This window comes from Myxocyprinus asiaticus, chromosome 14, assembly GCF_019703515.2.
Source record: "Myxocyprinus asiaticus isolate MX2 ecotype Aquarium Trade chromosome 14, UBuf_Myxa_2, whole genome shotgun sequence".
Lineage (NCBI taxonomy): Eukaryota > Metazoa > Chordata > Actinopteri > Cypriniformes > Catostomidae > Myxocyprinus > Myxocyprinus asiaticus.
In genome coordinates, this window is record NC_059357.1 from 4033096 (window position 1) to 4058259 (window position 25164).

The window sequence follows — 25164 nt, forward strand, 5'->3', positions numbered from 1 at the left end:
ATCTACTTTGCCAGGGTTTAACAAATGCGCCATTTCTTGGACCAAAGAACTATACTGGGCATAAATCTCTCCTGAGAATTCAGTGGTGCATGACGCTTTACAGTTCTGATTAGTTGTTTTGTTAGAGGCAGCAATGGAAAAACAACTTGAAGACCTTCCAGATAACCTGATAACAGGTGGAGCACAGTGCTTTATGGGCAGTTAATCATGAGGGGGGTCGTGGGTCGATGTTGTGCCATGGTGTTTGGCTGTCAGAGTACCGTGGGAATGTCCTCAATTGAATTTAAAGTGTGATATCAGACGTGGACAAACCAAATGCACAGCCTTTTTGATGCAAGCATCACTGATAATATTGCTCATACTTAAAGTATTGTAAGTATTATCCCTAATTATTTTGTGGTGGACAAGTGTGATATTTCTTTTATAAGCAGTCAGACTTAAGATTTTTGCCTTTTTGCTTGTGATAAAATGGGTAAAACATCCCATAGACTTGCACTGAACCACCCAGAACACCCTAGCAACAATTGCAACATGCATAGCAACACAATAACAACTTCCCAGAACAACTTAGCAGTCATGATGAAACTCTGAAGACTATTAGGGGCCGTTCAGTCTGAATGCTTTTTTTGTTTTTCAATTGCATTCCAATGCAATTATGCGCTAGCTAAAAAAACTGTTAAAAACATGTATTGAGAAACCTGAGTTCTGCTCTATTTATTGCACTGTATCTAGCTTTTTAAGAGCAAGAACGCATTCGGTACGAATGAACCCTTAGAGGAACAGCATAGCCCAAGAAACCTCCAAGAACACCTCTAGCAACATGGTAGCAAGTTTTGCATGGGCAAACACAACTAACTAGTCAACAAATACTGTGGGGTGAAAAATAAAGTATAGTTTTCGAGAACAAAGACGATGCTAAGAATTTAAACTTTACCCGAAGGTCAAAAAGATTGAACTAAGAGATGAAAAGTCTGAGGATAAGAGATGAGAAGAGGGTTAGGCGTAGACCAAGGGAAAGAGACACAGATAAGCCAGCCAAACATCAGGGTGGTGCAGAAGATGTGAGGAAACGAAAGAAAAACAATGTTTGAAAACTGATTCACTGATTAATTGCCCTGCTCAGAAAGTCCAAATGCTGTTTACATCTTTCTTTGTAGTGAAATATTTATATTTATATTAATGATATATTTATAAATAATATTATATTTATTATTTATATTTTGACGTTTTTATTTAAGAATGTTTTCTAATTTTATTAGATGTATTTAGTGTCATTTTATCTGCTAAAATACTGGTCACCTTAATTCAGATACACATTGTTTTGTGCCAGATAAATACAGCTAAATATTGCAAAAAATAAATAAATAATAATAATTAATAAAAAAATAAATAAAATAAATGTAACATCTGATTGTTATGTATTAAAAATATGGCACCCTAACATGTCTTCAATGTAATTATAAACTTTTTGCTAGTATAGCTTGTAGTGTAGTTAACTACTTTCCCAAAAAAGTTGATTAACTGTAGTTAATGCATTAGGTATCATGAACTTACAATGAACAATATATATTTTTACAGCATCGATTAATCCTGGTTAATGTTAGTTAACTATAGTTAAATATTGTTAGGTCATGTTATTTCATAGTGCATTGACTAATGTTATATACAACTTTAAAAAAAAATATTTATTGGTATATGCTGAAATTAACATTAACCATGATTTTTTATTTTTTTATTTTCTCCCCAATTTGGAATGCCCAATTCCCAATGCGCTCTAAGTCACTGTGGTGGCGTAGTGACTCGCCTCAACCCGGGTGGTGGAGGACGAATCTCAGTTGCTTCCGTGTCTGAGACCGTCAATCTGCGCATCTTATCACGTGGCTTGTTGAGCACATTACCGCGGAGACGTAGCGTGTGTGGAGGCTCACACTATTCCCCCGCGGCATCCACGCACAACTCACCACGTGCCCCTCCGAGAGCGAGAACCACATTATAGTGACCACGAGGAGGTTACCCCATGTGACTCTACCCTCCCTAGCAACCGGGCCAATTTGGTTGCTTAGGAGACCTGGCTGGAGTCACTCAGCACGCCCTGGATTCGAACTCGCGACTCCAGGTGTGGTAGTCAGCGTCTTTACTCACTAGCAACCGGGCCAATTTGGTTGCTTAGGAGACCTGGCTGGAGTCACTCAGCACGCCCTGGATTCGAACTCGCGACTCCAGGTGTGGTAGTCAGCGTCTTTACTCACTGAGCTACCCAGGCCCCCAACATTAACCATGATTAATAAATGTAGTAAAAGTATTGTTTATTGTTAATTAATGTTAACCAATCTTGTTTACTAATGTTAACAAATGGAACCTGGTTGTAAAGTGTTACCAATTATTTAAATAATTTCTCTTTAAATTGGGGGTTTGGGAAGTATCAAAGTAGCTTCGCTAAAGGTAAAAGTATACTTCGGTTTTCCACATGCCGGCAAATCTCTCGCAAATTTCATCATCAGTACGCACGGACTTTCCGTTTGCAACCTAGTTTTTAGTCTTTGCGCGTTGTCGAGTAAGCACATGCCGTTGACATTCCTAAAGAGTATCACAAAGCAGTTATAGTGTGCATGCGTCGAACGCATCTGTGTGGGCTCATGGTCAAAAGAGTATATTTTGAAAGGCTAGAGTGCTCGACTGTGCGCAAGATGGAACGGCACGTGGAAAAACTAAGTACACCCTTAGCATAACAGTGGGTGGATGGATGTGTCTAGCAGACAGACAAGGCATCAAATGGTGGAAAGGAGATTTGAAAAGGATCCATGATTAGGGCAGGTATGAAGGTAAGACTGTGAATGTTGCCTGAAACTCCCTTTTTTTCAGCTTAGGCAGGTGTTTTTATTTTATTTTTTCATGCATCATTCCAAAGCGTCAAAAGAAGAAATCTAATCAGCAAGCAGTCAGGCAGCTCTTCACTTTGGCTTCAAGGACACACAGAGTGGAAGCTCTCCTGTAATGCACTCTGATTTCAGATAAACCCCTATCCCGACACTTAGAGATGTTCCATCTCTCTTCTTCCCTCTGGCTGCCTCAGTCTTATCAGGCAACTGATGAAAAAATGCCTCTATCTGGATTACCTTTAAGCTCTCAAATCTGTGCCGAGTGACTCCCCTGCTGTGCGGTATTAACTCAAGTGCCTCTGTGCTGGGACAGAAGACCAGTAACGGAGAGAGACCTGTCAAGTCTATGTGATTAAACTATTATTGTGCTAAACTATCTGGCTTTAGCTTGCTTTTTGGCATTGTATCTTCTTCCTGTGTTCCCGTAGTTCACATGTTTGTTTAAACACTCAGCCGAATTTGAAGAGCTTTGTTTAAAAACATTTTCTCAGAAGAACAGAAGGTATTACTCAGGGCTTTCAAGAAAAAAAGAACAAAAAACCCCCATCAGACTCACTAATTGACTCTGTAGTTGTGGAGGTTGACTTGTGGATGTATCTAGAGTATGTTCTTTCTTTTTTTAGCTTTATTATTTTTATCGCCAGTGCGATTCAATGGAAAAAAAACATCAGAATGGGGAAAAAATGTGATCTCAGTGATTTGGCGCGTGGCATGATTGTTGGTGCCAGATGGGCTGGTTTGAGTATTTCTGTAACTGTTGATCTCCTGGGATTTTCACACACAACAGTCTCTAGAGTTTACTCAGAATGGTGCCAAAAACAAAAATCATCCAGTGAGCAACAGTTCTGTGGATGGAAACGCCTTGTTGATGAGAGAGGTCAACAGAGAATGGCCAGACTGATTCGAACTGACAAAGTCTACGGTAACTCAGATAACCGCTCTGTACAATTGTGATGAGAAGAATATCATGTCAGAATGCTATTCTGATATGCGGGTTGGCGCTGTTTTGGCAGCACAAGGGGGACCTAAACAATATTAGGCAGGTGGTCTTAATGTTGTGGCAGATTGGTGTATGTTAGACTCAGTCACTATTCACTTTCATTGCATTTTCTTTTTTTTTTTGGTTGTTTTTTGAGTGTGTGACCAAGGCTATCATTCTGCGTAACATTTACTTTTGTGTTCCACAAAAGAAAGTCATGTGTTTAGCACAATATGAGAGTGAGTAAATGATGATAGAGTTTTCATTTTTGGGACCATGTCTCTTTAAGTTCCTATTTTTGGTCGTCAACGTATCGTTCTGTTGATTTGCATATCCCTGGATGGCACTGGTTCATTCAAAGAGATGTATATATTTGCTATTAAAACTTGATTTAAATAGCTGTTCATGAGAGCGTTATTGCTCAAGGCTTTTACCGCAAAAGCACAAAACACAAAAGAATAAAGCTGTCAAGTTTCAGGGAAGGGAAATGCCTTCTCTTTTCATTGTCTCTCTGGCTCTTTATATAATCTGAAAGAATAGAAAACAGCAGCGCAGGAATGAAGAGAGAGAGAGAAAAGAATGAGCTCATCAGCAGGGACCGTGAAGGTGCCCGATGCCAAGAGAGTGAAGGGGCCAAAACAATGACCAGAGTCATGTCGGGAGTTTTTATCTTCAGAAAAACCTCCTTGTGCTCTGAACCAGGATAGTGACTGGAGGAAAAGAAGGAAAGTAATGTTGTGTAATTTAGGAAGAAGAGAGTTGTACATGAAGTGAAGGAGAAGATCTTTATGCATTTCCCAGCAGAGGGAACTTTTTGCTTGTTAGTAGCTAAATAGGAGCTTTTGGAAGAGTTGATCCGGTAACCCCTAATGCCCATAAAACCACTGCTTCGCCTGTACAGAGCTGGATCCTGTTACCCACAATGGCCGTAAAAAACTGATTCATGACAGCAAGAGTTAGAAAAAGAAGAGGGAAATATTAAGAGAGTTGCACAGAGATCTATGTCACCTTCAACCTACGGAAGCATGTCATCTGTTAACCTGAATATGCCAGTTTCTACAAGCCGTTGATTGTGCTTATTAATGCTTACAACCTACGGAAGTGTTTGCATTATTATGCAATGTGACAATACCTGTTAAACTTGATGCCAGAGATGTTTTTTTTCCATTCTATGAAAAGCTCTGTGGAGGAACATTTGATAATTCAATAGAGGAGAGAATTATTGTTGTTTTAAAAGAGGATCTAGAAGAAAGAATAGCTTGTGCAATATTTGTCAGTGATGGTTTTGTCAGTGTCGGATTTCATGTTAAGTTCACTCTGTATTAATGCGACCACAACAAAAACTCAAAAAGACACATCAAAGGGGGACTGGGTAGCTCAGTGAGCAAAGACACTGACTGCCACACCTGGAGTCGTGAGTTAAAATCCAGGGCATGCTGAATGACTCCAGCCAGGCCTCCTAAGCAACCAAATTGGCCCAGTTGCTAGGGAGGGTAGAGTCACACGGGGTAACCTCCTCATGATCGCTATAATGTGGTTCGCTCTTGGTGGGGAATGTGGTGAGTTGCGCATAGTTGTGTGGATGGCGTGGGCCTCTACACGCGCTATGTCTCCATGGTAACACGCTCAACAAGCCACATGATAAGATGCGTGGGCTGACTGTCTCAGACACAGAGGCAACTGAGATTCGTCTTCCGCCACCCAGATTGATGCGAGTCCCTACACCACCACGAGGACTTAGAGCAAATTGGTGATTTGGCATTCCAAATTGGGAATTACAGTGTTACATCATCATGGCAATGTAGTTGTAAAATTGGATATAACTTTACACAGAAAGGGTTAGTAAGTGATTTTATCACACTGAGATCATGTTAACATGCATATTGTTTATGTGTTGTGGCTATACTATTAATTTTTTATTTTATTTTATTTTTTTAAGAAAAGGAGGGAAAAGTCAAGATATTTTTTTTTTGTGGTAATCAACATTATGCCACAAATGTTGTCAATTGAGTTTAACTTGTATTGAACCAGGAATATTCCTTTAAAAACAGTTTGCTTACACCAATGAGAGACAGGATCGCAAGATTTTAAGATTTAAAATTAATTTGCTTACACTCATGTCATTCCAAACCCTTAGGACTTAATTTTTTCTTTATGAAACACAAAAGGAGATCTTTAGCAGAATGTTGATGCTATTGTTTTCCATACATTGAATGCATATAGCAACTAGTGGCTTTCAAACTCCAAAATGGACAAAAAAGAACCCTAAAAGCACATTAAAGTAGTCCATATGACTCATACAATATATTCCACGTCTTCTAAAGCCACATGTTAACTTTGTGAGGAACAGACCAAAATGTTTCACTATTCGCTGAAAATCGTCCCCTAAGCCGATACAGCTCTCAAATCTGATTCACATTTTTGAAATATTCAAATGTGTTATGCAAACGATTGCAATGCAGCAAGTAAATGATTGAATTTTCATTGTAGGGTGAACTATTCCTTTACAATATAGTCTAGCTATTATTACATGGACCATTACACAACACAAAAAGGATTTGCATTTTTATGGGAGTTTGGAATTGGTACATAACCTCTAAAGGGCTACATCGTCCTCCACTGTTATAGTGAATGCATTGAATATGATCTCTTAGATCTTTCACGGTGGTTAAGATAACCATCTTTGATCACAGCCTCAGCCTGACATACTTATTAATGAAACAAAGAATCAACAGTGTTCGCTGTCCAATTAGTTGCTCGTCCGCAGGCTATAAGGAGGCATGTCTGGACTTTTGTGTTTTGTCTGTAACCCGATTCCATCGCAGCCTTGTATTGCAATTCCTGTAACATCAGAGATGATAGAAAAGCCATGTTTTTCTGCAGGTACACACAGGTTGTATTAAGCCTGTTGTTGCCCCCGGGGTGTATTGAAACCCAACGCTCCGGACGGGTGCCTGCGCAGTTGCCACAGCCTAAGCCGAACTGCAGCCATATTGCTGCTTGGTTTTCCTTGCAAGAACAGGAACGAGCCGTGTGGGTGAGAGCGAAATGGAAAAGAAGGACAGTCTGCTTCTCAACTGTGCGCTTAAGAGTATGCAAATCCAAAAAGAAATGGATTTACAAGTTTGCTTAATGTAAGGAATCATGTTAGCTTGACAAAGCCAACACAGTCAGTACATTTAAATGCACAGAAGTTTGATTTCAAATAAACTAAAACAATGAGCGCATTTACATGCACGTGTTTTACACATCTTTTGGATCTTATCATTCTTTAAATATTCGATCAAGCATGTACTGCATACATGGACAGACAGATCAAGCTACATCCACCAATATCTGACTGTTAGGCCTGTAAAACTTAAAAAATTCAAGCTTTTATTTTCAGGCAAGGCTTTGTCAAGCCAACATCAACCCTAACCCCTAACCCTAACTACTACCCTCCTTGGCTTTGTCAGATGTAGGGCCTCTAGCAAACCTTATTTCATGGTTGTTTGCATAGGTCTGGATTCATAGCTCGCCTGATGTTCTCCATCAGCATGCCTTTATCAATGAATGGCTTTAATAACTGAGCCAGAAACAACACAAAGCCCTGCTGTCAGCATGCCATCTCAGTCACCATACAGAGAGATTCTTCATTTAGATTAGCTCTCTGTTAAGGTACTTCTTATAAACCCATAACTAAGCTTAACGTTGACTTTAAGATTTTCGACATAGATTGTTAATTACAATCTATTGTGATGTGTCGATCGGTATGCATTGCCATCAATCTCAGTCAAGCAAGGAATTAGATAACCCTGCAAAGTTTAAAATGTGATTTGAGATCAGTTGAGTGGGGTACAGATTTGTTCAACAGGGTTGCAGAGGTCACAAGTCACCCAAGGACCAAGAAAGATGTGACCCTTTAGGCTTACTCGGGTTACACAAGAACAGTGGTGATCTTTGGGCAGTCTTTGAAGTACCTAGTGCTAGCCAGCACAGTTTATATATAAAGATGATGTCTTTTTCTTTCCTTAAAGGGACACTGATAGCAGTTAGTAGCATCCGGAAGTCATTCATTTTCAAAAAGAGTTTGAGCAAAACAACTATTGGTTGGTGACACAACAGTTGAGTTGAGTTGAGTTGAGTTCAGCTTTATCCAAATGTGCATTGACACGATTTTGGACAGATACCAAGTGGTATTAGAAATGCATCATTTGCTAGCATGTTATGATGTTGTGATGGCTTACACATAAGCAGGAAGAGAGAGGGTTATCCAAATCGCAAATAACAGCAAACAGAAATGATGATGCTTGGGCGTAGAGAGCTTAAAAGTTGTAGAGTGTCTATATTTGGCCTTTTAAGAGAGGCTGAAACTGAGTAACCCTGTATGTATGTTTGAGTCTCATTGTTAAATTCCTTTTAACCTCTTTGACTTGCTTGTTACTCCAAACATTCGTTTCAAGTGATTCTACCTGTTCTGTCATTCAAACAAAAGAGTGTGCACACTGCAATCCTTTTCTTTATCACTTCATCTATTGTTTTTTCATTGCAATCATTTAAGCAAATAGTGGGTTATATCCTCATAGCTTATGTAGGAACCTTTTCCTCTTTGTTCGAATATAATTTTGATCATTTGTGGTAAACATAGTAAACATTGTATCCTACCTAAAAGTCACCATCAGGTAGACGCTTAATATTCTTAGTCATGCGTGTCATGCGTGTTTGTTTGCACCAGAGACATGCTTATTGACAGCCAACAGGTGGGAATGTGTGGAATCAGAGTGTGCAAAAGCCCTATAACTTCTGTAGCATCTACATCTTTTATCAGTGTGACAGTTCTTTCAGAGCCGTCATCACTCGAAGATCAGTTTTATCAGTCAGCTGCTTTCACACATACGGGTGAAATCATGTGCGAGTAACGCAACACATCAGCTAATCTGGAAGGCTGAGCATAAACAAAGAGCCATCTGATAAGAAAAGAACACATAACTATGACGGAAATGTACAAAAACAGTAACATCATGCATTGCTGGCGTGTGGGGACGCATGCCTTTGTTTGTCCGCAACTTGCCGAAACTTAGGAACCATCACAGCACTTATCATTCTCCAGATTCTCGACCTCATGCTCCTTTTCCACATTGCATGAGTTTTGACTGGTATATTGAAAGAGCAGTGTGCATCAAGACATATAATTGTCTAGGTATGTTGTTATGTGTAGTTGTTGACAGAATTTGGAAGTGTGCATTTTTCCTTATTCCAGATGATCAGGAAACTTGGCTCCTTATAACCTGCTTGTGTAACTGGCATTGTTTACCGTTGGTGAGAAGCCTTGGGGCTGTTTTTCATAACCCACTCACACATCTCACACACACGTGATAAAAGATAAACATGACAAGCTGATCCATCTATTGCCTTATATGTTACAAAAGAACATATTGTTTGCCCACTGGCTCATCATTGGTTGATTTCCAAGATCCCACAGACAGCTTAGATGCGCAAGATGGATGGGTCACCAGATACAGACTTTGGTTGCTATCAGCACATTGCAACCAGCAACACTTCCTATCAGGCGCATCTCAGAAAACTGTACAAGGTTATTCAAAGAAACCCAAATAAAACAAAGAGCCTTACTCACTAACACCCTGTCTACCCCATACGTAAGCAGCACAGTGCTCGTCAAAAGCAAATCCCTCCCATTGTAATCAATGATGCTGTCTACAATAGTTTAGGGACAACCCGTTCTGTTTCGATGCACACGCTTGATGCTACAGCTCACAGCTGATTGTCTGTGCATGTCAACTTCTACACGTACAACACCGGTCGTGTCTTGTGTAGATGATATAAACATGCATTCATACGCATTGGTGCGTAAAAGCTGTGTGAATGTTTTCACTCGGTAATCCTGATTCATCAATAATTGCGCACTTAAAATTTAGGATCAAATTTAGAACAGAAACGGCAAGTACACAAAAATCACGGAATCATGTTAGCCTTAGAAATTTTGAATATTTCAAACCAAAACTACGCGAATGTCTCATGTAGAACAATACAAATGTATCAATATTAGAACAACGTTAGATGAAATTTATGTGCGTACACTCAGGGGCGCAACTACCCATTTATGGGGTGGTACGCAATGTCAACGTTGGCGACCACTTAAACGTTTCGCCATCTGACTGCCTTCTTTGGGATGATTCGCTTTTTGATGCATGTATTGCATGCAGTATATTGTAGTTTCGCCCCTGCATAAGCTCATGTAAATACACATTTTTTACACAATAATTAGTGAATAAGACTCCTAAGTTTTCAGTTTTGGGTGGCTCCAGAAATCAGAGACCGTGGACCTCTTAAGTGTCCTGGCGGGTATAACACTCACAGCAGAACTTCATAACTTTCCCTCAGACGTCTCTGCAGAGACCCGAGAGCCGTTTAAGCCTAAAGGTACAAAGAGAGAGGGGGGTTTGCAAGAGTAGAACGAAAGAGGCCTCTCGATTCCCAATATACACATCCTCGTACACGCTAACCATGCGCTCTGTAAACATTCTTCCCTGCTTTAAACACTTTGCTAAATTGAATTTGACCAATCCCAGGTGCCTCTTCAAGCTTACCCGTCCATCATCACACAGAGATGGGCCCTTATTTTCTGTTCTACTCATATGTGTGAGGGTTAGTGGATGGAAACTGCATGTGTTGTGTATCCGTTAGTCATTCTGTTGCTAATCGGTGAAGCACATGGTGCCTGGAGTGACACATGTATGACCAGTAGTTTTTATTTGAGTATTAACATTTGTATTTATGTGTAGGGCTGATGTGTGCATGGCTCAGTTTGCCTGTGTTTGTCTAACCGTGTGTTTAGGTTTAAATCTTAGCATTGTGCTGTCAGTGGGGTTTAGGATGGTGCTAAATCTATTGTAACACCTTCTCTCTCCTCTTGTGTAAATGACTGCAATGCAGACTCAAGCTCTTGAGGGTTGGTTGGGAAACAAATCCAAACACTAACACACACAGGTACCTATGAGGCTCAGGGTGAACTGGATATGTAGGAGAACTTGCGAGCTTGGTGTAAAACAAATACGAGCAGGATGTCACTATGCACTGGAGTATCGAGTAACGTCGCTTCAGCTTTTATGCTAAACAGCAACCTGAAGACTTAGGCGGAAAGATATAGTGTTGGCAGATGCTGCTTCAAGAATAGGAGGAATTTAGTACCACTTGGGCCAGGGATAAATTCCTTTAGCTGACAAAAATGTTTGTGTGTACTAGGGACTAGTCGATCAGTACGTTGCACTTTTTTTTTTTTTTTTGTCTTCTGTTTTTATGTTTTTAGCAGCAGTGTTTTAATTAGCATGCTAACAGCGTGCTGTGCTTTAGGTGCTAGTCAGTTTGCATGGTAAAACACACTCTGAATAGTTGCCTCTTTAAATTCACCCCCTTTGAAGGACCACATTTACAGTAAAACACATTAAGACAAAGGTCTACTTTTCAGAGAAATCTAACCAAATGTGGTGGAGTTTATGCTTAAAACAAGAAAAAAAAAATAATATTTGCCAATGGGTAAATAAAAGCACTGGCAAATAATGTTTTCTTGATATAAGCATAAATGTTACTACATTTTGTTGGATTTCTCTAAAAACAAGACAACATATCTTAAAGCATTCTGCTTGTGTTTGAATAGTAGGGGACCTGGGTAGCTCAGTGGTAAAGATGCTGGCTACCACCCCCGGAGTCGTAAGTTTGAATCCCAGGGCATGCTGAGTGACTCCAGACAGGCCTCCTAAGCAACCAAATTGGCTCGGTTGCTAGGGAGGGTAGAGTCACATGGGGTAACCTCCTCGTGGTCGCTATAATGTGGTTCGTTCTCGGTGGGGCACGTGGTGAGTTGAGCGTGGATGCCGCAGTGGATGGCGTGAAGCCTCCACACGCTATGTCTCCGTGGCAACACACTCAATAAGCCATGTGATAAGATGCGCAGGTTGACGGTCTCAGATGCAGAGGCAACTGAGATTCGTCCCCCGCCACCCACATTGAGGCAAATCACTACACGACCAAAGCGCATTGGGAATTGGGCATTCCAAATTGGGAGAAAAAGGGGGAACAATCCCCCCCCAAAAAAGAATGTTTGAATAGTTTTACTAGAAAAAAAGACAATAACACTAGGTAAAAAAATTTTTTTTTTGCAGTGTACAGCATACTTCGATAAAACATTGACTTTAGAAAACTGAAAATGGACGTTTCAAACTTAAACACATTAGTGTGGACAAAAAAAAACCTTGTCTTTTATATATTGTATTATTATGTCCAGTACAAGGGGAAAACAGGATACAAAGTAATTAGCACACTCTCAAACTGAGGCCATTGCTGGGGTTTTTGGGACAGGCCACAAACAGTTGAGGAGGGGCAGTTCAGCAAAAGTGCTTTTCCGACTTCAGGCGGTACAATACAAGAACCCCCCTTTAAAAATGCTCAAGTCTTGACTGCTGCGACATGCTTGGCCTGGCTGTGTAACGCCCCCTCATAAACTTACATAAATGCTTCAATAGACACACTCCCCTGCCTTTTTACAAACACGACCACACCACGAGGCCAAAGAAGGCTGACCTGCCTTGAAGACCTGCCTCTCCACATAGACTGCTGGTGATAAATTCAAAAGCTGAAAAACAGTGAGGTGCTGAATTGATTCAATATCAATTAAAAACATTGCTTATGGATGCAGAAATATGTGAATGAATGCTGTATTCCTCCTTTGTAAGTCACTTTGGATAAAAGCATCTGCTATATGAATATGTAAAGTGTAAATGTAAAATCTAACTATGCAAATTTAGATTCAGTCCTATCCTACAGCAGCAAAACTGACTGTAATTTTCCAGTGAACTCGAAGACCCTGATTAGCTGCTTCAGGTGTGTTTGATTAGAGGTGGAACTAAACTTGAACACCTCTGGGTACTTTACCTCCTTCCTCAGCATGATTGCATTCCATACGCTCAAAAACACACCCTCGATTACTAGGCAACTTTTCATTAAGCGCTCAAACTAATTTGAGATGGGGCTTATTGAAACGGGATGTTTTGTGGTTTATTCGACAACTTCAGCCAAATGTGTGGTTTTGGAAGCTTGGCGTGCCAGATCGTTTAAGTGAGTTCTAAACTCTGACTCCCATGCTCCAAAAAACACTAACAGACATTAGGTCGACGGCATATTGATATTTTTCCCCAAAGTGTTGTCACATACCGCCTGCATTCAAGACTCACCAGAGTGTATGACGGGACAGTTCGTCTCCTCTTGTCCACTCCTCTTTCTTCTTCACTCTACGTCTTCCGTTAGCTCTGTAAGAGGAGGAGAAGGACATAGATTCAGACAGCGTCAGGTAGCTGTATGTCCAACTGTAGGCAGTGGCTGGAATGTTTCAGGAAGAGCACTTATGGGGGGAGGAAAAGGGTGGGCACACATATGGGCCTGTCTCTGGATGTTTGTGTCCAACAGATGGTGGAATATCTCCACAATCTTTAATTTGTGGTTTTGCTACGGCAAGTATTACTATTACTATTGCTCATACTTTGAGTTTGTATTTGAACACTAACTCGTCATGCACCATTTATGGTACAGACATGAATGATACCATCATAAAGGCTCCTTTAAGAGAGGTGAGCTATTACTTTCTAAGTGATCAGACTTGTGAATTTCCCTGTTGATAGTTGACAAAACGTGTGAAAATATCCATAAGACTAACATTGGCGGAGGGACCCGAGCCATATCTAGAGACCAGGGTAGGGTTGCACCAGCTGTGCGTAAGGTCTCACACAAGTTGGGACGTTTGTAACTAAGTCAGTGCTTAATTTGGTTGCACCACCTGTTCTTAAGGCAAGACTTAACTAGTAGGTTGTAAAGTAATGCATAGTCGCATAATATGACATTTACCTGTATTGATCCAATAAATAGCCTTTAAATTTGTACACAGAAGTGTTAAAAAGCCATGCATTTCAATCTGATCTTGTTACGGTTGATGTTCAAACCTTGTTTACTCACATAACTGTCAGCTGTAATAAATTGTATCCCCATTAAAATACAATACATAATAAAAGTAGGTTGGATAAATAGTATATTTGCCCTGTGTAAATAACAATATATAGGAACTTGTATCTAAAATAAATAAGGGATGATAAATAAATACTAATACAACAGGCTGTATAAATAGACATGATATTCATTTAATATCCTATATATATTTTGAATGTGTTGAAACTTGACACTGAGCGACGGACCCTAAGAACTGCACCGTTAGATCGGTTTCATGCTGAAGAGCCGTTTAAAAGTACGTTTTTTTCTCTCTCATAAATGTAAATGAGTGTAAATGTCAATATCATAATGTATGTCGAAAGGATTGATGCCTGTCACGCAAAACATGAGCTCATTGATGTAATAAAATATCAGTCTTCTTTTTTATTCCAACCGTTACTCCTGGTCAGAGGCTGCTGTAAATATTTTGTTTATACGTAGAGTTACGTTCTACCTAAGTTTAATGGTGCAATGCTCAAGTATTTAGTAGTGCTTAAATTGTAACTAGGCTAAGTTGTAACTTACATATAGCTGGTGTAACTGGCCCCTGATAATCAAAAAGACCTGGGGGTGGGATCTTTTGATTTGGCCAGTAAGAAACCATCTAGCAACCACTCAGAACACCCTAGCATTAGCCATGTGCCAAAAACCCCCACTGAGAACACATTAGCAACCACCTAGCAATGCCCTAGCAACCAGTCAGATCACCCTAGCATTAGCAACATGCCAAAACCAATCACCACATTTTAGCTACCACCTTGCAATGCCTTAGCAATCACTTACATCGCCCTAGCATTAGCAACATGCCAAAAACCACTTTAAACACTTTACCAACCACAAGCGATGCCCTAGCAACCAGTCGGAAAGCCCTAGCATTAGTAACGTGACAAAAAGCACTCACAACATTTTAGCTACCACTAGCAATGCCCTAGCAACCACTCAGAACACCCTAGCATTAGCAATGTGCCAAAACTACTCAGAATACTTTAGCAACCACCTAGCAATGCCCTAGTAAACAATTACAATGTCCTAGCATTAGCAACATGCATAAAACCACTTCGAACACTTTACCAACCACTAGCAATGGCCTAGCAACAAGTCGGAAAGCCCTAGCATTAGTAATGTGAAAAAAAAGAAAAAAAAAAGAAAACAAAAACACAACATTTTAGCTACCTCCTAGAAATACCTTAGCAATCATTCACAATGCCCTAGCATTACCAACATGCCAAACACCACTTAAAACACTTTACCAACCACTAGCAATGCCCTAGCAACCACTCAGAACACCCTAGCATTAGTGACGTGTCAAAAAACAACAACCTTCAGAACACTTTAACAACCAGCTAGCAATGCCTTAGCAACCAGATTAACATAGCATTAGCAACATGCCGAAAACCACTCACAACATTTTAGCTACCACCTAGCTATGCCTTAGCAGTCAATAACCCAGGCATTAGCTAGAAAAAAAGACAAAAATACTAAGTAAAAAAATCATTTTTTTGCAGTGTACAGTGTACTTTGAAAAATCGTTGACATTAGGGAACTGAAAATGGATGTTTTCAAAGTGGTGTTTGGCATGTTGGTAATGCTAGGGCATTGTGAGTGATTGCTAAGGTATTACTAGGAGATAGCTAAAAAAAAATTTTTTTTTTTTTTTTTTTTTTTAACATTACTAATGCTAGGGCTTTCCGACTGGTTGCTAGGCCATTGCTAGTGGTTGGTAAAGTGTTCGAAGTGGTTTTATGCACCTAGCTATGCCTTAGCGGTCAATAACCCTGGCATTAGCAACATGCCAACCACGTAGAACACTTCAGCAACCACTAGCAATGCCCTAGCAACCACTCTGAACACCCTGCAGTAGTAACGTGCCAAAACCACTCAGAACACTTTAGCAACCACCTAGCAATGCTCTAGCAACCAGTCAGAACTACAATTTTGCATGGAAACCACCACTTAAGTTTTCTCCTGAAAATGTAAAAATCTACTTTTCTCTCTTGTCTTTCCTTTTCAGCTTATTGCATTCCTTCACATTTGTACACATTTGCAGAAATCCCTGAACAGAAGGGACTCTTTTGCTGATTGACAGTCAAGCAGGAAAACAAACAACTGTAGCTTTTTGCCTGTTAAGGTAATGTCAGCTCGATTTTTGCGATGGAAAGTGAGTGAGCAGAGTGCTGTCGTTTTAACACCTCAGATTCCAGAGGTGTCGAATGCAGTCAAGTGAAGCATTGCAGACGCCCAGGAGTGTTTATCTGACACATACACACACACTCACACACACACACACACACACATTGACTTCACACAGGAATGCAAGCTGATGGCTTACCTCTCGCCGTTCTCTGTCATGCAGTATCGATTCAAGCGTGTTAAAGTATGCATTTTAATTTTGTTTCTGTCAATTAATCCACCTTTCTCAGAAGCAGCTTAAATTTCTCTTGTTCTGTCATAGTCAAAAGAAGTCTGTGGTATATCCTCATTTAGATAGCTAGGTAAATGTTAGGTGTGTGTGTGTGTGTTTGTGGGTTTGCCTATGGCAGCTACAGTTTGGCGACAAATTAGCCCTCAAAAGTTAGCTAAATATGCCTTTTGGGATGTTCTTAAAGGTAAAAAATTGATTTTATATAATGTCATTTAAAATAAATTAAATAATGTTTAAAGTCTTCGTTCAGGAGCAGGGTTAGGGTAAGTATGTGGTAATTATTATTAGCTTTTATAAAAACAATAGAAGTCAATGGTATATACTCGTTTAGATATAACTTTACTGTGCTATAATTATATGACGTCATTATCTGCATCTTTTGGAAATATGACACTTCAAGCTGTGTGACATTTGCATAGCGCAAAATCCATAAACCTGTCTGAAATCTAAGAGCAACATCATGTAGTGTGAAGATCTATTATTCTGAGATCTGAAAGTATGTAAACACCAGAAAAACATGCAATTAAACACACACACACACACACACACACACACACACACACAGTTCAGGCATTACATGTGTGTTGAAAGGCTTGTCATTGAGTAACATACAATCCAAAACACCCATGTGATGTGGAAAACTGGGGTGGTAATACTGTGGCATTCTTTAAAGCACCATACTGCATTTGGATCAAATATCACCCCAAAATAAAAAAGAAGAAAATGAATTGTCATTAATAATGATATATTATTTAAACGGTAGTATTTATACATCATGGTACTGAATAAAATTTCTGTCTGCCTTATTTAATCAAAGTAGTTTATAAGTATAAGCTGATGACATCTACAATTTACCCATCTTGTTAGCAGATGAGTTCTGGCCAATACAGAGCAACCCAAAATTCAATACGGCTGTTTCTCACTCACAAACTGTTCCAGAGCTAGTCTCTGCGAGACAGCGCAGCACATACAGAGACACTGCCACATACAAAGATATCCTAGTCGCACCTTATGACCTAGTGTGTGCCTGACACGTGTAGGCTGATGTCTCTCTGTGCAAATATCTAATTTCAGGTTTTGCAGAATTGTAGAGGCACGTCAATGAGTCATATTTAAACCTCTACTTGAGGCGCAGTTTAATGAATCACTCTGACACACATAACTAAGAAAATGTGTGTTTGTGTGTTGTTAATCTTGAAAGAACAATTCTACAATCCTTCTTGACAAAATACCAAAATAATTAATAAAAATAAAATCAGTGCTGTTAAATTGCCTCCAGTGAGCTGTAAAATTCAAAATGAAACTCAATGAAGTGGTTTGTTTATATTGCACCAGTCCAGAACGACTCCAAAATAACACAATCAGATATGTGACGTTTCTAAGAGGGTTGTGAAATCAGTGTTATCTACAGCTGTATTTACCAGCTTTACAAAACAAGTTCTGGGCAGTACCATGGTACAGTGATGTATTAAAGGAAATGTAATACCATGATCCTTTAATATATAGCATGATACAGTGATGGTATCAGATTGTAATACCATTGTAATTTGATATTTACCTTGGTACAATGAGGGTATCCAATGTAATAGTATGGTACTTTGATGTATAGCATGGTACAGTGATGGTATCAGATGTTAATACCATAATAATTTGATATTTACCATGGTACATTGATGGCATCCAGTGTAATACAATGGTACTTTGATATATACCATGATACAGTGATGGTATCAGATGGTAATACCATAGTAATTTGATATTTACCATGGTACAGTGATTGTATCTGATGTAATACCATGATACTTTAATATATAATGAAACAGTGATGATATCAGATTGTAATACCATTGTAATTTGATATTTACCATGGTACAATGATGGTATCCAATGTAATACTATGGTACTTTGATGTATAGCATGGTTCAGTGATGGTATCAGATGGTAATAATATGGTACTTTGATATATACTGTGATACAGTGATGGTATCCAGTGTAATACTATGGTACTTTGATATATACCATGATACAATGATGGTATCAGATGGTAATACCATGGTAATTTTAAATTTATCATGGTACAGTGATGGTATTCAGTGTAATAATACTACGGTACTTTGATATATACTTTACCATGGTACAGGTATGGTATCAGATGGTAATACCATGGTACAGTGATGGTATCCGATGTAATACTATGGTTCTTTGATATACTGAATAGCATTATATACACAGTCATTGCCATATACTTCAAATAATACCTTGGTATCATGTCCAACACAACATACAATGGTACTTTTTCGGACTTCTTTGTTAGTATTATAACTTGGCTCTGTAGCCACAAGTGACATTTTAAGCTATGACACCCAAAATGTCTTTGACATAGGAGCAATGATTTAAATTAGTACACTGCAGATTTGTCAGTGTAGGTAATGATAACTGTTTTGCTAGCAAGCCCACATACAGAATGGCCATGTCACCCTGTGCCGGTTGTAAACAGATATGAGTGTCGTTAACCTCTACTGAAATAGCTGCAAGGGAAGCGCCGCATGACGGCAGACGCGTCAGAGTTACGGCCCGAGTATATGTGTACTGAAGGTGGACTTGTGCATAGGCATGTGTGTTTGCTGCATAACCCCACAGTACTAAGTGTGTGTTTGTGCATACGGTGCACACAAAGTTTATCAACACATTCCACAACTTAACACTGACCGCTGACCCTCAAACAAACACCAACCCACACACATCATCTACAAAACCAGACCACCAAAATCCAAATATTAAACAAGAAAATGCTAAGCTAACACTTATTCTGCACTTCTCAGTTTGTGGGTGAAGTCAAATGAGTTAATGTTCATCTGGCAATTTGTTTGAATTCGCATCAGCCATTAATAGCAAGCGGTCGAGTGTTTGACCCTAGCGTAGAGTTCAGGGCCGCGGTTGGATGCTGCTGAGCTCTTGAGCTGCTGTTCTGCGTCTTTGGTCTGAGTGTCTCATTTCCTAATTACAGTTCAGTCAGGAGGTAATTACAACCTTAGATTAAAGTCTTTTTCTTTTTTTACAGCCTGGCTAAAGTGCGGCAATTTGTGGCGGCTCGCGCGGATGTGCACCCCCTCCCGTCGTTTTCGGATGGGAAATTGGTTGGTGGACCAACCAGCATTTTTCTGTTTCTTGTCGTATTCATAGTGGACCAAATAGTGCAATATGCAAACTGTAAATATGCAAACTGCCCTGCAACACAATATGCAAAAAGAAGTATGTCAAATGAGTAGGATGTTCAAGTGCTCTGTATTCATGTAGACCAACAATACCAGGATGATATACTGCATCTGCTGAGAATTTGTGTGCAACCAGTGGACACTTTACTTTCGAATTCTGTGCATATGCGCATGTCCGTATGTTCAACTTCCAGCTTCAGCCACTGGGGGCAGTGCTTCGAATTCGGTTAGCACAGACTGATTTCAGCTGATAGAACTTTCAACCTACTTTCACCAAATTCACAGTGAGATCAGTCTGGACAAAGCGAGAGGTAAAGTATAGCCCAATGCCTGCAACAGCGTTTGACAAATGGCCGTCTTTTCAAGTTATTTAGGGTATGAGCTACAACCGAGAAGTCAGAAACCATCGCGTGTGTGTGTACTTAAAGCAAAGTTTGATGTGGTTCTTCAGAACGCATCATTTGTGCCCCATTCATCAAGGTCCTCTTCAATTTGGCTTGGCAGCATTTGTGGATGGTTTAGGCTGCACGCACATACTCTGCTTGGTCAGCACGGCTTTGTGGCTCTTTGAAGCCTGAGGGTTGATTTAAGAGCGCTAAAGCTTAGAGGAGCTGCGGTACACCTGGAAGGTCTTGATTTCTCCTGAAGGCTCCTGTTCAAAAACGTTTTGAAGGAATAGTTCTGTCATCACTGATTGGGTTCGTTCGGACTCGTTCTGATGGTCTTTTGCGACTTTCCTTTGTGCGCACACACACATTCTTTCTTATGTGTTGCTGTTTCTGCTTGTCGAATCCCTTAAGCCACCCGCTGTTTGACTAACCCTGTCTCTCCATTCTCTCTCTTCGCCCCTCCACCCTGTCAACCCCCTCCCCTGACTCCACATACACTGACTTCTAACCTCTTAATCTCGCTGTTATGAAGGACAGGCATGCAGAGATGCTGGCTAATTGGTGTAAAAGAGTACCAAAACCAGCAAGACACTGCAGATCCACTCATTTGGAAACAAGAGCTTGGGAACATTCGTCAAATTGTCCCCAGTGCCAGGTTAACCCCACTGTTAAAGACTTGTTGTGTAAGTGGCAAAGTTCAAATGTTTGTGACAATTTAGTTGTTCCAGACTGGGGATGAGTGGGATGTGACTGAGGCTAACATACTGCCTGACATCTCCTTTATGTTCTATGTAATTAAGTCCAACCTGGTCTCATAATAAAAGTAAGAGATGACGAAATCGTACGAGTTGGCTCATACAAAAACATACGACTTATACTCCCTCAGAGAAAGATTAAAAAACCGACAACCGATCTTAGTACACATTTTAACCCTGAACCTGGTAGTCTTTTATTTTTTAAATAATAGTTTTTAATAATAATCGTAATCATTTTTATTATAAGTGTGAGATGGGGAAATCGTATAAGTTGATTCGTACAAAAACATACAGCTTTTAATGTCCTATAAACAAACCGACGAACAATGTTATTACAGTTTTTCCTAAATTTATTTCTAAACCTTGTAATCTTTTTTAATAATTATTAATAAAAATTGTTTTAATAGTAATTGTAATCATTTGTTAATTATTAGTACGAGATGGCGAAATCGTACTAGTTGTCTAGTACAAAATATAGGACTTTTTCTCCCTTTGAGAAAATGTACAAACGACAGGCAATTTTATTAAAAAATTTCCTAAATTAATCTCTAAACCTCATAATCATTTGTAATAATTTTATTAATAATCAAAATAGTTTTTAATAATTAGTATAAGAGGCCAAAATCATATGAGTTGGCTTGTACAAGAACCTCGTAATCGTTTTTAATACTTATTAATAAATTTATTTTTTATTTTTTAATTATTAGTACGAGATGCCAAAATTGTAAAAAATCTTACTTTTACTCCCTTCGAGAAAAATGTACGAACTGACTAACGATGTTGTTAAAATGTTTCCTAAATTTATCTCTAAACCTCATAATCGTTTTTGATCATTTTTTTAATAATCGTAGTTTTTTTAATAATTTGCATAAGAGGCCGATATCATACCATATCATACTAGTTAGCGTGTACAAAAACCTCGAAATAGTTTTTAATAATTTTTTATAATAATTGTAATCGTTTTTAATAATTAGTACAAGATGGCGAAATCATACGAGTTTGCTCGTACGAAAACATAATTATTTTTATTAATAATCGTTTTTAATAATTATCATTATCAGTTTTAATAGTTAGGACGAAATAGCGAAATCGTAATTGCCCGGGTATACTTTGTTTTTCTGTGTTCCGTATCGGATTGCGCCGGTCAATCGCGTTGCCTTTCAAAGTATACCCCTTTTACTGTGAGCGAACACGAAAGCGTTCAACACATGCACACAACGACTGCTTTATTATACTCTTTAAGTACATTCAGCAGCAGGCGCATAAGGACTGCACAGAGCAATTAGTAACGCGGACAACAGAAGTATACTTTGGCCTTAAGAAATCATATAAGTTGGCTCATTCAGAAACCTCGGAATAATTTTTAATAATGGTCATGGAGAGTAAAACTGCAGTACAGACTCATGGAAGTGGTCATCAAAAAAGCTTTATGATGTCCCTGTTTTTCTTGGCAGATCTGTGTGTTTGGTTCTGTTCTGCACTGAGTGATAGTGTTTGGACCAAACGGTAGGGAAATACCATTGGGATGTTATTTTGACACTGTGAGGAAAGCTGGCACGCTGAGCTTGATTTGCCACATAGACACCGTCTTGTCCTCTTCAAACGCTAGACACAAATCGAGCAGCGGTATCAAATGTTCCTCATGAAACAAGAGCTTATTGTTCTACAGGTTGGATAATGAGAGGATCGTTTAAGGTTAAATGAAATGTATTACTGCTACAACAGAACTTTACAAGTTTTTGACACGGCAAATCCAACCATTACCCTTAACAAAAGCTAACGATGGTGTCGTCACACTTTTACTTTAGATTTAAAGGAATAGGACGTTTTGTTTGAGAAAAAGACCCAATTTAAGTCTTATTTACGGAAGTTCTTAAGATATAGAAAGGCATACGTATTTGGTACAAAACGAGGTGAGTAAATAATGACAGAATTGTCATTTGTGGGTGAACAATTCCTCCAAGATTAGAAATAAACACAGTATGTTGCCTTAAGCATAGCTTGTTTATTTGCATGAAATTAAGAGCCAAAGAAAAAGACATGAGGATCAAACTAAAACATTCTAGAATGATTTTATTGGGAAGTCTACATACGCCTGAATGTCTGTTGCTGTTTTCCTCCAAGCGTCCACCTCAAAGCTCTTTAATGAAGTCTTTCAGATGGAGGAATATTTGCTTTCCCCTTCAGTTTCATCTTTTCTCATATCCTGTGTTTACCTCATATCCCATTGCACAGTTTTCTCTCCCCTTCCGTTTGGTCTTTTCAATGTCTACGCTATCTCCCCTATTCTGGGCTTATTTTTATGACATTTAAAGGAGTAGTTCACCCAAAAATGACATCTCTATCATTTACTCACCCTCGTGCTATCCCAGATGTGTATGACTTTCTTTCTTCTGCTGAACACAAAGATTTTTAGAAGGATTTCTCAGCTCTGTAGGTCCGATGCAAATTAACAATGTACAAAACTTTGAAGCTCCAAAAAGCACATAAAGGCAGCATGAAATAAATCCATAAGACTCCAGTGGTTTAATCCATGTCTTCTGAAGCAATATGATAAGTGTGGGTGATATCCAGATCAGTATTTAAGTCATTTTTTACTGTAAATCTCCACTATTAAACAGCCCTCCTAATCGCTCATCTTTCCTAAGAATTCTTTTGTTTTTGCTGATTTGCATTCTTTGTGCATATCGCCACCTACTGGGCAGGGAGGGGGATTTAAAGGTTAATAAATATTGATCTGTTTCTCACCCACACCTTTCATATCGCTTCTGAAGACATGGATTTAGCCACTGGAGTCGAATGAATTACTTTTATGCAGCCTTTATGTGCTTTTTTGAGCTTCAAAGTTCTCGACACTATTCACTTACATTGTGAGGACCTACGGAGCTGAGATATTCTTCTCAAAATCCTCATTTGTGTTCAGCAGAAGAAAGAAAGTCATACACATCTGCATGAGGGATGGCATGAGGGTGAGTAAATGATGAAAGAACTTTCATTTTTAGAAAGTATGAACCCTAAACTCACAAACGTAACTTGGCTGACACTGTTGCATGTATATGTTATTAAGATATACTGTATTTTCTGTATACTGGAAAAGCGACTAATACCTTTTACTCCGAATGAGATTGTAAACATTGCAAAAAAAAAAGCAAAGTATAGAGTCCAGTCTGGTTTTGGTATTTAAACTCTTCTCTGTGAAGAACTTCATTTGCTTTCTGTTGTGCTTTATAAGGATTTTATAGGTGATTTGTAGTGTTGCGCTTTCCTCCAGCCCTAATTAAACTTGATTAAACAACATTTTGTGCCTGTTTTCAGGCAGCCAAAGATGGTTATCAGATGTTTAAATCACACTACTCACAAGGCAGCTGTTTTTCATATCAGCTTTGCTATTGTAAACTAAAGATATAAGAGATAAATATGCAGAATAGTTATAGTATAGAACAGACACATGCTTTACGTCTACTTCAGGCTTTAAATGCAAAGATCTTAAAATCTCGAAATCGGACGTTCGGTCATAAATTCAAACTAAGACCTGTTATATGTGAAGATCTGGTCGCTTTTTGGTTTGAAGAAGTCCAACACAGTGCTTTGTCTGTTTGTGATGCTGGTCTGACTCATATTTATTCAAGTGTGCACCTTTATTGTTTGGTAATAAAGAGATGTATATAGCACTATTGCAGTAAGGCACGTATTATGACTTGATTATACAGTATGCAAACAAATTAACTAGTAAATTTGATGAAGTGCAAGACTTGGTGTGACTACGCGTCTGATGTTTATAAAGTAAATACAGTTCATATTTAATGATTTAACCAACATTTTTCAAACTATAGTTGATGTGTGCACCTGTACAGTTCAATAATACAGAGATTTATGTAGCACTGCTGTGGGAAGATACTTAGTATTTCTTGAATATACTCTGACAACAATAACACATTGTTTTATAATGTTTATAAGAAAATCGGAATGGTCAAGTTTGCTGGCATACAATATCTTTTTATAGACTAGACTAACTAAATTTGTTATTTGTGGCTTTCTCTTGGCTGAGCATCTGTAAGGCTAAAGTATATGCGTTTAAACTTTGTTTCTAATGTTTCCCTCTGCTCTATATTTGGTACATTACATTACACATTGTGTACTGTCTGACATCTTTATGACTAAGACAAGACGTTTTTAATACTTCCTTCTTTACTTGGACTAATTTTAGACGTGGCACCGGCTTAAGAATGTGAAACATGAAATAAAAGCAGAAATAATAACATTTAATCTTCTTTATGCCCCGTGTGACTAAACAGATTGGTCTTTGAGTCACCGGCAGTACCTTTGAACTCCTGTTGAGCAGACCAAATTAAACCTGTTTATAGACATTTGTTTGTCGAACCATAAGACTGCCAGAGTTTGATGTGGGACGCACTCCTTAAATCAAGCCAAACTGCACCAAAATAAGCTGCTATGAGATGTTATTGTCCAGCTGCGGTCAAACACTGGAAGTT

The 25164-nt window shown here is 38.9% G+C and overlaps 2 protein-coding genes across 4 annotated transcripts in view; one reads left to right on the plus strand and one right to left on the minus strand.

Moving 5' to 3' along the window:
- Positions 1-25164, plus strand: part of LOC127451975 (mitochondrial import inner membrane translocase subunit tim16) — a 190048-nt gene that overhangs the window by 96978 nt on the left and 67906 nt on the right. The gene's annotated exons all lie outside the window — the stretch shown is intronic.
- LOC127451980 (vasorin-like) overlaps positions 1-25164 on the minus strand; it is a 34341-nt gene that overhangs the window by 8359 nt on the left and 818 nt on the right. The window contains exon 2 of one of the 2 annotated variants that reach the window (XM_051717082.1): positions 13086-13160. The exons of the other annotated variant lie outside the window; for it this stretch is intronic. The gene's annotated coding sequence lies outside the window, so the exon portion shown is untranslated. The remainder of the gene's footprint in view (positions 1-13085; positions 13161-25164) is intronic. 2 annotated transcript variants of the gene reach the window in all.